At 43.3% G+C, this 14068-nt stretch overlaps 1 long non-coding RNA gene across 1 annotated transcript in view; it reads left to right on the top strand.

Annotated features, from left to right (window-relative positions):
- The window catches only part of LOC140736609 (uncharacterized), an 88696-nt gene that overhangs the window by 39658 nt on the left and 34970 nt on the right, over positions 1-14068 (top strand). Inside the window, exon 2 of the long non-coding RNA XR_012100987.1 lies at positions 5219-5296. This is a non-coding gene — a long non-coding RNA (uncharacterized lncRNA). The remainder of the gene's footprint in view (positions 1-5218; positions 5297-14068) is intronic.

The following is a 14068-nucleotide window of genomic DNA, read 5'->3' as shown; positions in this document are numbered from 1 at the left end:
CCATTTCATCATGGTTGATCTAATTTTCCTCTCAGCCCTAGTCTCCAGCCTTCACACCCTGACGAATCAACAATCTATCATCCTCTGCCTGAAATATACGTAAAGACTTGGCCTCCATAACTGGCTGTGGCAAAGAATTCCACAGATTCACCACTCTCAGCTAAAGTAATTCCTCCTCATCTCCATTCTAAAAGGACACCCCTCTATGTTGCGGCTGTATCCTTTGGCCTTAGACTGTCCTACCATAGGAAACATCCACTCAATCAAGGTCTTTTACCATTTGATAGGTTTCAATGAGGTTACCACTATTCTTCTGAATTCTAGTCAATATAGGCTCAGAGCCTTCAAATGCTCTTCATATGATAGGCAATTCCATCCTGCAATCTTTTTTGTGAACCTCCTTTGAACCCTCCAGTTTCAGCACATGCTTTCTATGATGAGGGGCCCAAAACTGCTCACAATGCTCCAGGTGAGGCCTCACAAAGACTCAACATTACATCTTTGCTTTTTTATTCTAGTCTTCTTGATATGAAGACTACCATCTTATTTGCCTTCCTCACCATAGACTCAACCTGCAAATAAAGCTTTATGGAATCCTGCACAAGAACTCTTAAGACCATTTGCACCTCATTTTTTTAGTATTTTTTCTCCATTTAGGAAATAGTTATCCTTTCATTTTTTTTCTACCAACGTGCATGACCATACGCTTCCTGACACTATATTCCATCAGCTATTTCTTTGCTCATTACTAGTCTATCGAAGTCCTTTTGTAGCCTCTCTACTTCCTTAAAACTGCCTGTCCCTCAACCTACTCTTTGTCTCCTGCCAATTATGCACAGCTTTATCCATGCTAGAATAATTCCTGCAATAGCATAGGCTCTTAGCTTGTTAAGCAGCTTCATTTGTGGCAGCTACTCTAAGTTTTTCTAAGAATCCAAGTACACAACATCAAATGATTCTCCCTTGTCTATCCCACTTCTTACTTCTTTGAAGAATTCCAACAGATTTGCCAGGCAAATTTTCCCTTGAGGAAACCATGCTGACTACAGCCTGTTTATCTTGAGCCTCTAAGTACCCTGAGACCTCATACTTAGTAATTGACTCCAACATCTTCCCAATCACTGAGGTCAGAATTACTCTCCTACCGTTTCCTTTCTTCTGCCTCTCTTGAAGAGTGGAGTGACATTTACAATTTTCCAGTCTTTCAGAGCTATTCCAGAATCTAATGATTCTTGAAAGATCATTACTAATACCTCCACAACAGCTTCAGCCACCTCTTTCTGAACCCTAGGGTGTACACCATCTGGTCCAGGTGACTTATCTCCCTTCAGACCATTAAATTTCGCAACAACCTTCTCTCTCTATTAATGGTAACTACAAAGACTTCATGCCTCCTGACATCTGGAACTTACTCCATACCACGAGTGTCTTCCACAGTGAAGACTGATGCAAAATATTTATTCAGTACATCTACCTTATCCCCATTGCTACCTCTCCAGCATCAGTTTCCAGCACCTCTCTTTTCTACCCTCACCTCTCTTTTGCACTTTATGTATCTGAAGGGACCTTTTGAATCCTCTTGAATATTATTGGCTAGCTCACTTTTGTATTCCATCTTTGCTCCCTTAATGACTTTTTATTTGCCTTCTGTTGGTTTTTAAAAGCTTCCCAACCCTCTAACTTCCCACTAATCTTTCCTCTATTATATGCTCTTCTTTTGGCTTTTACGTTGTCTTTGACTACTCTTGTTAGCCATGATTGCGTCATCTTTCCTTTAGAATACTGCTTCTTCTTTGGGATGTAAACATCATGTGCCTTCCCAATTGCTTCCAGAAATTCCAGCCATTGTTGCTCAGCTGACATCCCTACCAGTGTTCTTTTTCAATCTGTTCTGGCTAACTCCTCTCTCAAGCCTCTGTAATTCCTATTATTCCACTATAATACTGATACATCTGACTTTAGCTTCTCCTTCTCAAATTCCAGGGTGAATTCAATCATATTATGATGCTTTCCTCTCAGGGTACTTTTATCTTAAGCTCTTTAATCAATTCCGGTTCATTGCACAACACCCAATCCAGAATAGCTGATCACCTAGTGGGCTCAGCCACGAGCTGCCATAAAAAGCCATCTTGTAGACACTCTACAAATGCCCCCTCCTGCAAGCCAGCATCAACCTGATTTTCACTATCTACTTGCATGTTGAATACTCCTTCGTTATTGTAACATTACCCTTTTGGCATGTATTTTCTATCTTCCATTGCAATTTGTAGACAACGTCCTTACCACTGTTTAGGGGTCTGTATGCATATCCCATTAGGGCCCTTGAAGTTCATTAGCTCTATCCACAACAATTCAACGTGTTCCACCTTATGTCACCTCTTCCTAATGATTTGAGCTCATTTTTTACCAACGGTGCAACACCACCCCCTTACCTTCCCATCTGTCCTTTTGATACAATGTGTATCCTCATACATTAAGCTCCTAGCTATAATCTTTTCTCAGCCATGATTCAGTCATGCCTACAACATCATACCTGCCAGTCTGCAACTGTGCTACAAGTTCAGCTATGTTATTTTGCACACTGTGCACATTCAAATATTACACCTTCAGTGTTGTATTCACCCTTTTTGAGTTTGTCCATTTTTACATTGTAACTCATCCTGTTGACTGTGATTTTTGCCCTATCAACAGCTTCTCCTCACTACACATTGCTCGTTTGTAAACCAGCTACCTCATCTTCAGCACTATTATCCACCTTTCCTACCATACTTCTTGCATTGAGATATATGCAGCTCTGGATGCTAGTCACACCATGCTCAACCTTTTGATTCCTAACTTTGTCTGTGGTCTTACCAACATCTGCCTCGACAACCTCTCCACTACTGTCCTGACACTCTGATTCCCACCCCCATACAACTCGGGTTTAAACCCCACTATGCAGCATTAACAAACCTTCCCACTTTGATATTAATCCCCCTCCAGTTCAGGTGCAAACTGTCCCTTCTGTACAGGTCCTACCTTCCATGGATTAGAGCCCAATGATCCATTGCAGGAGCCCTCTCTCCTGCACCAACTTCTTACCCGCATACTAAACTATAATTTTCCTAGTTCTGGCCTCACTAGCACCACTAGCACTTGATATGGATAACAATCCTGAGATCACAACTCTGTGTTTCCTGCGGTTGTAGTCATCAGAGATATTGGAAGTCTCCCAGCCTTCCCACATCCCACAAGAGGAGAAATCAACTATCCTGCCTGGTATCTCTACTGTCCTAGCTGAAGAGATATGAAGAAAGGAAGGAAAAAACAAATTTAACCTGGAGCTTTTCTTTCTTTTGCTTAGTCTGACTGGAGGCTCTCTTTCTTTACTGAAGCCTTGAAGAGCTAAAGCCTCAAGATCACCACTCTGACTCTGTCCACTCAGATGATGGCCACTGCGCAAGCCCCTGCCTTCCTTTAATTGGCTGTTGCTAATCACTCCCAAACATAAATTGGTCGCTGGTCAAAGCTCTTTTTCTGCAGTGACCTGCACCTGCCTTTTCTACTCAGACAATGCACCTAAGCAAAATCCCCTCCTCTCAAAACTTCAATGTCTGAATTGATTGTTGCTCTAAACTGTTTTTGCTATAGCAATCCACTGCTGCCTTTTCTACTTGGGTAGTGGACAGATGCAGATAGCTAGGTCAAGTGGCCACTGTATGTTGCCACCATACATGAGTTGTCAGGAATATAGGGACAATAAATGTGAGATGTTTATGAGATTAGCCTAAGTGGGTGTTGATGGTCGGTGCATAGTCAGTGGACCAACTGGCTGTTTCCATGCCATATGAATCCATGAATCTTCTGCTTCTTTTAAGTGAGCAGAGAAGTAGCTACATAATCAATAAGGCTGGAAACCATTTTAAAAGCTCACTTGTAATTAATTTGATGAAGTGTAACATCTTCAAGGCATTTTTTTTAAATCCTAGAAATTTTCTCAGCTGTTCATTGATTTATGAAGATTCGATTGAAGAAAACTATAATGCAACACAGCCTGTGTTGCAGGAGAAAATCACTGAATGTAACTTCTGAGATTCCTATGAACAGCACATGAGTGGATTCCAGAATTCATCCTTTCAATGTCATTACAACTGTAAAATCTGCACCATTGTTTCAATGAGTCATCAGTGTTTGAAGCGAGCTCCCTGAGGAATAGGTTGGAGGGAGCTGGTAATGATTTGTTCAAACGTAAATTAGAATTTTCTGAAAATTATTTTGGATCTAGTAAATGAATAAATTGACTATTATACAGAGCCTACAGCAGAGAATTAGGGCAGTTGACCTAATTCAGTTGTCCTAGTGTACAATTCCACGCAAATCTCCCCAGTCCTTTAAATTCCATTCTGATAGAATGTACCTCTTTGTTCCTTTATCTTTCATGAAAGTATTAAACTTCTTCTGAAGCTATATTTTGGGAAGGAGTTCCAAATCTTTGTTACTGTTTAAGTAAAGAATTTTCTCCTTATTTTCTTCTTGAAAATATCAATATCTATTCCGTTCTTTTGTTCTGGCTGTTATCACAAGTGGAATATTTTTTCCTTGTTTACCTTGTTGAACACTCCAGTAATTTTGAGTTCCCTTTAGACTTAAGTTTTTGGAGAATGAATTCTAGCTTGCTTGGTCTTTCTCAACATGCACGACCATTTAATTTTAGTGTAGGGTTCTCAGAATATTAACTATGATGTTAACTGTTAACTGCTAATAATAAAATGGCTTCTCTGTAGTGTTATACTGGAATGGCTTCTCTATAATGTTAACGAATGAGGTAATGTTTTTCTGTAGCTACGATGTTTGGGTTATAACCACTGATAACAGGGAACTAACCAATGGAAGTCATGTTATTCTATCTGTTTGTGTGGGAACCAGAATTGGTACAGGGGAGATTCAGTGAGGAGAAGCGAAGAGGAAGGACGTGCAGGAGCTCTCAGGTAGACTACCGTGGTTGGTCCCAGTCCGAGGGTCGAGGAGTTTGGAGGAGATTGCTCGGTGGAGGAATACCTGCTACGTGAGCTCCAATGATTTATTTGTGCACAAACTATTTTATTAAAATTGGCGCCTTTTTCTTTTTCTTTTATGTTCTGTTTCTCTGTTAACCCCTTAGCCAAAGTAAGAGTTATAAAGTGTAACCATTTAATCGCATATTGTGTACTGTCTGATATTTTATGTTTTGATTTTGTAGCGGAGCGCCTTATACAGCATCCACACAAACGGGATTACACTATTTAGAGGGGCAGACATCAGCTTTCCCTAGACGAACGTGAGTTAATCGAGCCTGAGTGTTACATTTGTGGGGCTCTCGTCCAGGATTGAATTCTGTAGATGCTGTGTGACCACTCTGTTTAAAGTACAGTTGTGATGGTGACAACTGCCTTTCAGCGATGGTGTGCAGCTGCAGGGGTGCCAGTGAGCAATATGTACGTGTTGAGGGGGGGTGGAGACTAACGTATTGGATGAAGTGGTACTCCGAGGTTTGAGTACGGTTAAAGCTGTTAGCAAAGTGGAAATTGTATTGTGAAACTTTGATTTTGAGACGGGCACAGGCCTAGTGTTGGTGCGAGCAAGCAAGGACTTACAAGAGGTGGAGTTGCCGGAGAGGACTGGCGTTCTAGAGGAGGTGGGACCATGGTGTCTGCAAACTGTTGGGGAGAGAAGGGCTGGAACTGAGCGAGCTGAGTCACCAGCAGAAGAGGGAGGAGATCATAGGGAGCGAATTCTTTCAGTACTGAAGAATGAAGGGAAGGAGTGGTCAGATTTGGAAAATTTGGTTAGTTCCTGCCCCTTAACGAAAGGCGAGAGTTCCGAGTAGGCATCTGCCATTACCTCCCTGGCGAGAAAGGCAGAGGAACCCCGCCAGAGGATAAGAATTTTCTCTGGGATAACACCCACTCCCGAGGGTGAAGAGGATTATGAGACATGGTTAGAGCAAACGTAACAGTTGTTAAGTGAGTGGCAGTGCTCGGATGAGGAAAAGCGACAGCGATTGGTTGAAAGTTTGCGGGGAGTTGTGGCTGGGGTAGTGCGCGGTGTGAAGGATAACCAGCCCACTATCACTCTGAAGGATTTTCTGGAGGCCTTGGAAATTGCTTTTGGGTTGACTGGAAGCTCCTGGAAGCTCCTCGGGGTGTTTCAAAACATGGGTCAGGAGCAGGGTGAGAAGCTCTCCGCGTACCTTTTTTGGCTAGACAGACGGCTTAGGGGGCTGTGGGAACGGGGGGTCATTTGGTCTGAGCAGGTGGATCAGTTAAGGATGGATCAGGTAGTTAGGGATGCCCAGGCCGAGGACAAGATTGCTTGGAGTCTCCAGCAGTCTTATAAGATGCGCCCTCCTCCGATGTTCGTTCAGTTGATCAGAGACGTGAGGGGGGATGAGAAGACATTGAGGCTGCGGGAGGACTCTGTCAGTAGGGCGAAATCCTCAGTTGCGGCCCTGCTGGTGAAGTGATTGAAGCTGGCTCCACCCAGAAATTGATAAAGGAGGTGATGGCCAAGCTGAGAACTGAGGGGCCGGTAGGGAGGTCTTCCCCCCTCAGGGGATGGACAGCGGGGAGGGCTGCAAGTGGCGGGGGGTCTGTGAAAAGAGGGGTGGCTGGTAGTGTGTGCTATAACTGTGGGAAAGAGGGGCATTTCTGGAGAAGATGTGAGTGGCAGGGAGCCCCTCAGAGGGCAGGTCCCTGGGCATCCAAGCAGGGAGAGGTGTCGGGAAACTTTGAGGAGAGCCAGTGAGGGAACGGCCTGGTGTGTCTAGGGTAACACGTTCCCACCAATGTACCAAGGAGCCCCCCCGAAAGCAAAGGACCCTATTCCGGAAGAGTGAATCTATGCTAAAGCCATACTCGACACTGGGTCGCAGGCCACATATCTATATCATTCATTTTACAACCAGTATTTAAAGCATTTTCCCTTGACCCCATTCATTGCGCTGGAGATTTGGGGCATCATTGTTGGTGATTATCTATATGATAGGTATTTGTCAGTGAGACTGGAGTTTTCAGAAGCAGATGTGGGAGTGTCTGAAGTTCTGGAGACATTAGTGCTGGTTTGTCCGGACCCACTTGAGATTGGTTGGGGGGGGGGGGGTGGCACTTCAATTCTGGTGGGGACCAACGCTCCTATGGTGCAGAGGCTCATGGGGGCCTGCCAGGAGAGGGTGGGTGAGAACTTCTTGGAGACCCGGGCTGTGCACCCACTTTTTAGAGCTGCTTTTGAGGAAGTACAGAGCTGCCCTGGGCCGGATACTGAATTTAAACGAGGTACTATGTGGTGCACCCAGTCGAAGCCCAAGGTAACAAGGCCCAGCCGGGGAAGTCGCGAGAGTGATGGGAACCCCCAGGTTTCCTGAAATGCCTGATGGTGAGGCCCTTTTAGTGGACGCTCTGGAAGACCTCGAGGGGGATTCATGATTTCCGGCTGGGGTGCTGGTGAGGCCCCAAGTGCAGAGGCAGTCGGTGGTGCAGGCGAGCAGGATGGCTGTTATTGTTAGGAACACCACGAAGAGAGAAATCATTTTTAAGAGAGGGATGCCGCTGGCGCATTTGTTCCCAGTGACTGTAATGTCTAGCGCCCCCATGAGGCCCGTTTGGGGGGAACTATTGGAAAACAGAGGAAAACTGACTGCTGAGGCCTTTAACTTTAGGAGCTCTCCTGTGCTGCTGGGTTGCAAGCACAGGCTGGTGGAGAAGATGTTGAAGCTGGAAGATGTTTTTTCCCTTGGTGAGTTTGATGTGGGTTGTTCCAAGAGCACTCGCCACACCATCTGGGTGACTGAGGACACCCCGTTTAGAGAGAGGTCGTGGTGACCAGCCCCTGCAGAAGTGGAAGATGTGCGCCAGAACCTGCGTAAGTTGAAGGAAGCTGGGATTATCTCTGAATCCCGAAGTCCTTATGCATCCCCAATAGTAGTGGCCTAGAAGAAGAACGGAAAGTTACGCATGTGTGTTGACTATAGGACGCTGAACCGGCACACTATCCCTGACCAGTATATGGTCCTGAGGGTCGAAGACGCGCTGGCCGGTCTGAGTGGTGTGAAGTGGTTCAGTGTGCTGAACTTGAGGAGTAGATATTACCAGATCCCCATGAGTGAGGCTAACAAAGGGAAGATGGCATTTGTATGCCCTCTGGGATTTTTCCAGTTCAAAAGGATGCCCTAGGGCATATCGGGAGCCCCTGCCACCTTCCCGAGTGTCATGGAGAAGACAGTGGGGGATATGAATTTGCCTGAAGTGTTGGTGTATTTGGATCCACCTTGGAAGAACACAAAGCGAGGCTGCTGAAGGTGCTAACTCAACCGAAAGCTGAAGAGTTAAAACTCTCCCTGGAGAAGTGCCGGTTCTGCAAGATGTCTGTTAGCTATGTTGGGCACATAATCTCATGCAATGGAGTAGCTAATACCCGGCTAAGATAGAAGCAGTGACTGCATGGCTGAGGCCCCAGACTGTGAGAGCTCTGCGCTCGTTCTTGGGGTTCTGTGGTTATTACTGGAGATTTGTGAAGGGTTACACCAAAGTGAGTCACCCCTTGAACCAGCTTCTGCGTGGTTACCCTCCCATTGGAAAGAAAGGGAGAAGGGGACAGGAGGTTGGAGACTATCTCAACCTGTCGGAGCCCTTTGGACAGAGGTGGGATGCAAAATGTGAGGAGGTGTTTACATCACTGAAAGAGTTGCTGACACACGCACCGTTGCTGGTTTTTGCGGACCCCTGATTGCCCAATGTCCTACACACCCATGCCAACCAAGAGGGATTAGGGGCTGTCTTGTAGAGTCTTGCACAGTGAACACTGATGCAAAATGCTTATTCAGTTCATCCACCATTTTGCTATCCCCCATTACTACCCCTCCAGCATCATTTTCCCGCAGTCCGAATTCCACTCGCACCTCTCCTTTACACTTTATGTCCCTGAAGATACTTTTGATCTCCTCTTTAGTATTACCAGCTAGCTTACTTTTGTATTCCATCTTTAACTTCCTAATGACTTTTTTAGTTGTCTTTTGTTGGTCATTAAAAACTTCCTAAACCTCTAATTTCCTACTAAATTTTGCTCTATTATAGCCCCTTTTTTCAGCTTTTATGTTGGCTTTGATTTCTCCTATAAGCCCCAGTTGTATCATTTTGCCTTTAGAATACTTCTTCATCTTCGGGATGTATATATCCTGTGCCTTCTCAATTGCTCCCAGCAATGATCTATACATCGGAGAAATACATGTTCACTGCAGATGAGCTGTCTCAAGCAGTCACCAACAAAGAAGAGAATGATGAAGAATTCATTGCTTAAATACAGGCCTATGTCACCTCCATTCCAGTGTCTCCTGATAGAACAGAGATTAGGACAGCAGCAGGGACAGATGAAACAATGAAAGTACCCAAAGAGGCAATACAGAAATGATGCCCCCCCAACTAATAATGACTGTCCAATGTATTCAGGATTATTAGGCATGAGGAGATGAACTGTCAGTAGTGGAAGATATGGTCTTCAATCGGAACAGATTTGTGATTCCAGTGTCACTACACAAGGAAATGCTCTAGAAGATACATTTGGTGAGGACAAATGTAAACGAGAAGCTCATGAAATATGTACTGACCAAGAATGTACCAAGGCATCTGCTAGACCACTGCATCATGTGAAATATGTCTTACCCTGAGACCAAAGCAGTGAGCCGAACTGCTTACATCACACCCTGTAACAGACAGGCTGCACTTCAAAGTCGGAGTGAATTTGTTTGTATGTAATGGAAAGAATCATATTGTTGTAATAGCAACACACACAAAATGCTGGTGGAATGCAACAGGCCAGGCAGCATCTATAGGAAGAAGTACAGTCGACGTTTCAGGCCATGATCCTTCGTCAGGACTAACTAAAAGAAGAGATAGTAAGAGATTTGGATGCATGTGCTTGTGTTGGGCTGAAGCCATTTTCTGTAAATAATTATGTGTTAGTGTTAGCCACACTAAGTTTGTTTTAGTTAATGGGTGAAATGTAAGAGAAAATAAGTTGTAGGGAGACAGAGTAATAAAGAGAGGGGGAATGGGATAGTTCAACTGAGAGCCAGAAAAACAATAAAAGATTGAATGGCATGTTTTGCATCGTTGTAAAATTTTTTGGTTCCATACTTTTGGTTTACTCTAGGTGCCTCTGCCAAATGTGGGTAAGATTGTCTCGAAAGTAAAACTCAAAGTGCTGGAGATTGGGCAGGAAGTGGCTGGATAGCCAGTTAACTGAGTTAGAGAGATACTTAAAGTGAGGTTGGGAGCCTTTAATTTGTGGAGTTATGGCTACAACGTGGAAAGTTTGGTTAGGGTTAAAATGAGAACTGCAGTAGGGAACCAAAGCGAGGACAGAGGAGAGGGTCAAATCCATTACATTTTCCATTTCTTTCAAGGAAGCCAAGAAATCCCCTACAGATTCTTCTAGCAGAGATTCACTCCCTGTGCACAGGATAATGCTAGTAGGCCATCCAAGAACATCTCCCCAGGCAACCTTTGGGCTCTACTATTGTGGTGAACTATATATACCTGTCTGGACATGCCCCTCTGCTGACTGCTCCTGTGGCTCCTCCCACAGACCCCTGTATAAAGGCGGTTGGAGGCACTGCTCCTCCCTCAGCCTCCAGGATGTTGTGTGGTGGTCTCTTGCTACTAATCGTGGTCTCTTGCAGCTAATAAAAGCCTATCGATTGCCTCCCATCTCCAAGAGTTATTGATGGTGCATCAACTATTGTCCTATCACTTCCTGCAGAGTGCCTCTGGCCTTGTAAATGGACTAGCAGGCAAGCCTCTGAACATTCTTGAGGCTTTATTCATTGGAGTGCTGGGGAATAAGGGGTGATATTATAAAGGTGTATAAAGTCATGATGGCTTTAGATGGGGTGAACGCACACAGTAAATTTCCCAGTGTTGTGAAATCAAGAAAAAGAGAGAAGAGGTTTAAGGTGAAAGAAGAGAGAGGTAGTAGGAACCTGACAGGTAACTTCTTTTCACCTGGAGAGAGCTCCTTGTATGGAAGAGTTGCCAGAGGAAATGGCCGAAGAATATACATTAACATTTAAAAGACACTCGGATGGGTACTTAGGTAGGAAAGTTTAAGAGGGATATGTGTCAAATATGAAGAAGTGCATTTATCTTAAGTGGAAACCTTGGCCAGTATGGGCCAGATTGTATGAAGAGCCTGTTTTCATGCTGTCTTGATGACTCACTGACTCATAGTAACACCTGCCTGTCTTAAGTAAGCCTTGGGACACTGAATAAATCACCATTAATAACCATGTTTCTTCCAAAGTTCTTGGTTATTAGCCTTCAGTATTTAAGTGCAATGATGCAGTGTTTGTCCATATTATACCTATTTCAATTCAGCACATTGTATGTTTGAAATGTATTCTTTGTTTTACACATGCCTCCACTCACAGACAAGTACTCCAGAGTTTGCAAACTGTGCCTTCCAGGCCAAATATTTGGGATGTTGGAGGGAACTGGTGTATCCAAAAGAAAACCATACTGTCACAGGTAGGAGGTGAAACGTCCTCACAGACAGCATCGGAGTCAAGGTTGAACCCTGTTTACTGGCGCTCTATCAGCTGCCTGTTGTGGACTGTGAAGTACACTACACCAGAAGAAACTCACCAGCTCTTCTCCATCACTGCTGCTTAGCAATGCTATTTAACAAAGAGATGGAGGAATGTCATCCTAACCTTAATGATTGGCACTGTAGCAGAGTTGCCATGGAAACCATCCAAAGGCTCTTGTTTGTTGAATTCGATGGACAAGCTTTGCTGGAATGCGTAATAACATTCCAAAGCAGAATGTTTAGCCAGGAAATTAATGCCATTCTCTATCTGAAGTGTTGGACCTCTCACTGGATCTGTTTACACATTAATCTAGTCCCTACTTTCTGCTTTTGATTATTGGCTGCTGCAGGGTTACCAGGTGTTAGTTCCATCTGAGTTGCACCTTGCCACTTGCATTTGTATGAGAAACCTCAGCCAGAACTATTAACACTGACTTGTTTCTGGGTTTGGTGATGATTGAGGCTGTGTCCAAAGTATTATTATCATTACTGAAGCCTTCCTTATTTTGTGTTGTAATATGGAGATAGCAAAAAAATGATACAGGCTGCTCTGAACTTGGATATACATTGTATTGTCTGCCTTTGTCTTGATGAGTGATTTTTTAATTAGGGTAACCTTTCTTCCCTGGGGTAGATTTTCAAGATAATAATAGTTTTTACAAAAACAAGTACTGTAATTTTAAAACAACACACACAAAATGCTGGAGGAACTCAGCACCTGAGGCAGCATCTATGAAAAAAAAAGTACAGCTGATGGTTTGGGCAGAGACCCTTTGGCAGGACTGTCCTGCCATAGATGCTCCCTGGCCTGCTGAATTCCTCCAGCATTTTGTGTGTGTTGCTTGGATTTCCAGCATCTGCAGATTCTCTCTTGTCTGTAGGTTTAAAAGTTAGGTACTAGTAACTCTAAACTTTTTTTTCTGTATGCTTCTTAAATAACATTTTCTTAAGTGAGTTAAAAACTTTAATGTGCCACAATTTCACTATTTTGGGCTTGTCCCCCTACCCAGATTCTAACTTTGTCTTCAACATAAACTGTAATGCCCCCATTAAGATTTCTACTGCAACGCTGTGAGGTATTTTTATTTTAACAGTTTTCTGCAAAAGCAGTGTGTCCTGTTAGTAAGCTTTGCCTAAAGATAAGGAGCCATTTTGTACAACATAGGTACGTTGTGTCAGCCAGTCGGGTTTGTCTCGGTATGTATTCTAACTTTCTACCTAGTGGGAAGCTATGGAAGATTGAAGAGAGGTGGGTGGGACCAGATTTCTGAAGGGCAGTAGTCTGGTCTGGGGGCTTTTGGCAGGAGATGCAAGTGGAGCACAAGGGAAGATGCCACCAGAGGGCAGACCTTATTATAAGAAGTGCTTTGTGCAGATGAATAGTTCAGAGGAGGAGGAGTCAGTCCTCCTGAGATAGCCAGTTCACTTGAAATGGTCTTTGAGGGAAGTTCAAACTGAGGCTGGTGTCCTTAATGCAGAATGTCAGTTCAGCGTGTGAGTAATCAAAGCGAAGCACCTGACTATTTCAGAAACGAGCTAAATGCACATTTAGACTAGGTTAACTATAATGGGCCCTTTTCTTTTTTTTTGTTAAATGTGAGTTGAAGTTGAAATATTGGGAAAAATACTTCCCTTGATATTTTATGCCAGTGTATGATCTGTAATTTTCTGCTTTAACTATGTACAGAGCAGTATTTACACAACATTCACTACAATCAATGTCTCATAACCGGAATATCGCAGCTTCCCTGTTTGGTTGAAACCAAATCATACCAACCCGAGATGTGTGTTGCTTATGGAAGGCGACCTCCTCACTGCTGAGTTACATGGCTGTTAGTAGAGTTAGCTAACAAACTAAGTTTGTACATGAGCCCCAACGAGAGGGTTAAAAAAGTAATAGTAATACAAATTTTAGTTTATATTTTTTCACAAGAACTTTAAAAAACATGTCATATTCATGTGGGAGCTTTTTTTGTACAATTTATTCATTTTTATGACAAAGGAACCTCTGTCCCCAACACTTCTGTCATTATCAACACACAACACATTTTAGAAACCAGTCAAGTTTTTTCAAACAATCCCTTATGTGGTTGCCATGGAAATGAGTCATGGCAGAAGACTGATATTTTGATGTCCAGAAATGTGAGTAATTTAGAGAGTTATACTTCCTGATCTGAGAGTATGTTTATTACATGTCAAATGAGTTATGATTTGAGTGTTTTAACTGAGAAATAAATAACTTCACTTTATTTCTGTATATTTGAATTACACTTACAAGCTGGCTAGCCAGTTGAATTAACAAGTGCGAGATTTAGCCAACTTTTTCTTTAAAAAGTGAGAAATGCCACTACCATCACACAATTGGTTGTGAGGTAAAGACAGTGATGGTACAGACAGCTTGTTAGTTTATCAACCTTACTTCTATTAAAGTACAACAATAAGATATAAGTATACAGTAATGTAAAATTACATG

The sequence above is a fragment of the Hemitrygon akajei genome, chromosome 12 (assembly GCF_048418815.1).
Source record: "Hemitrygon akajei chromosome 12, sHemAka1.3, whole genome shotgun sequence".
NCBI lineage: Eukaryota > Metazoa > Chordata > Chondrichthyes > Myliobatiformes > Dasyatidae > Hemitrygon > Hemitrygon akajei.
Note: the sequence above shows the minus strand (reverse complement) of the source record. Positions and strands in the feature narration are given on the sequence as shown.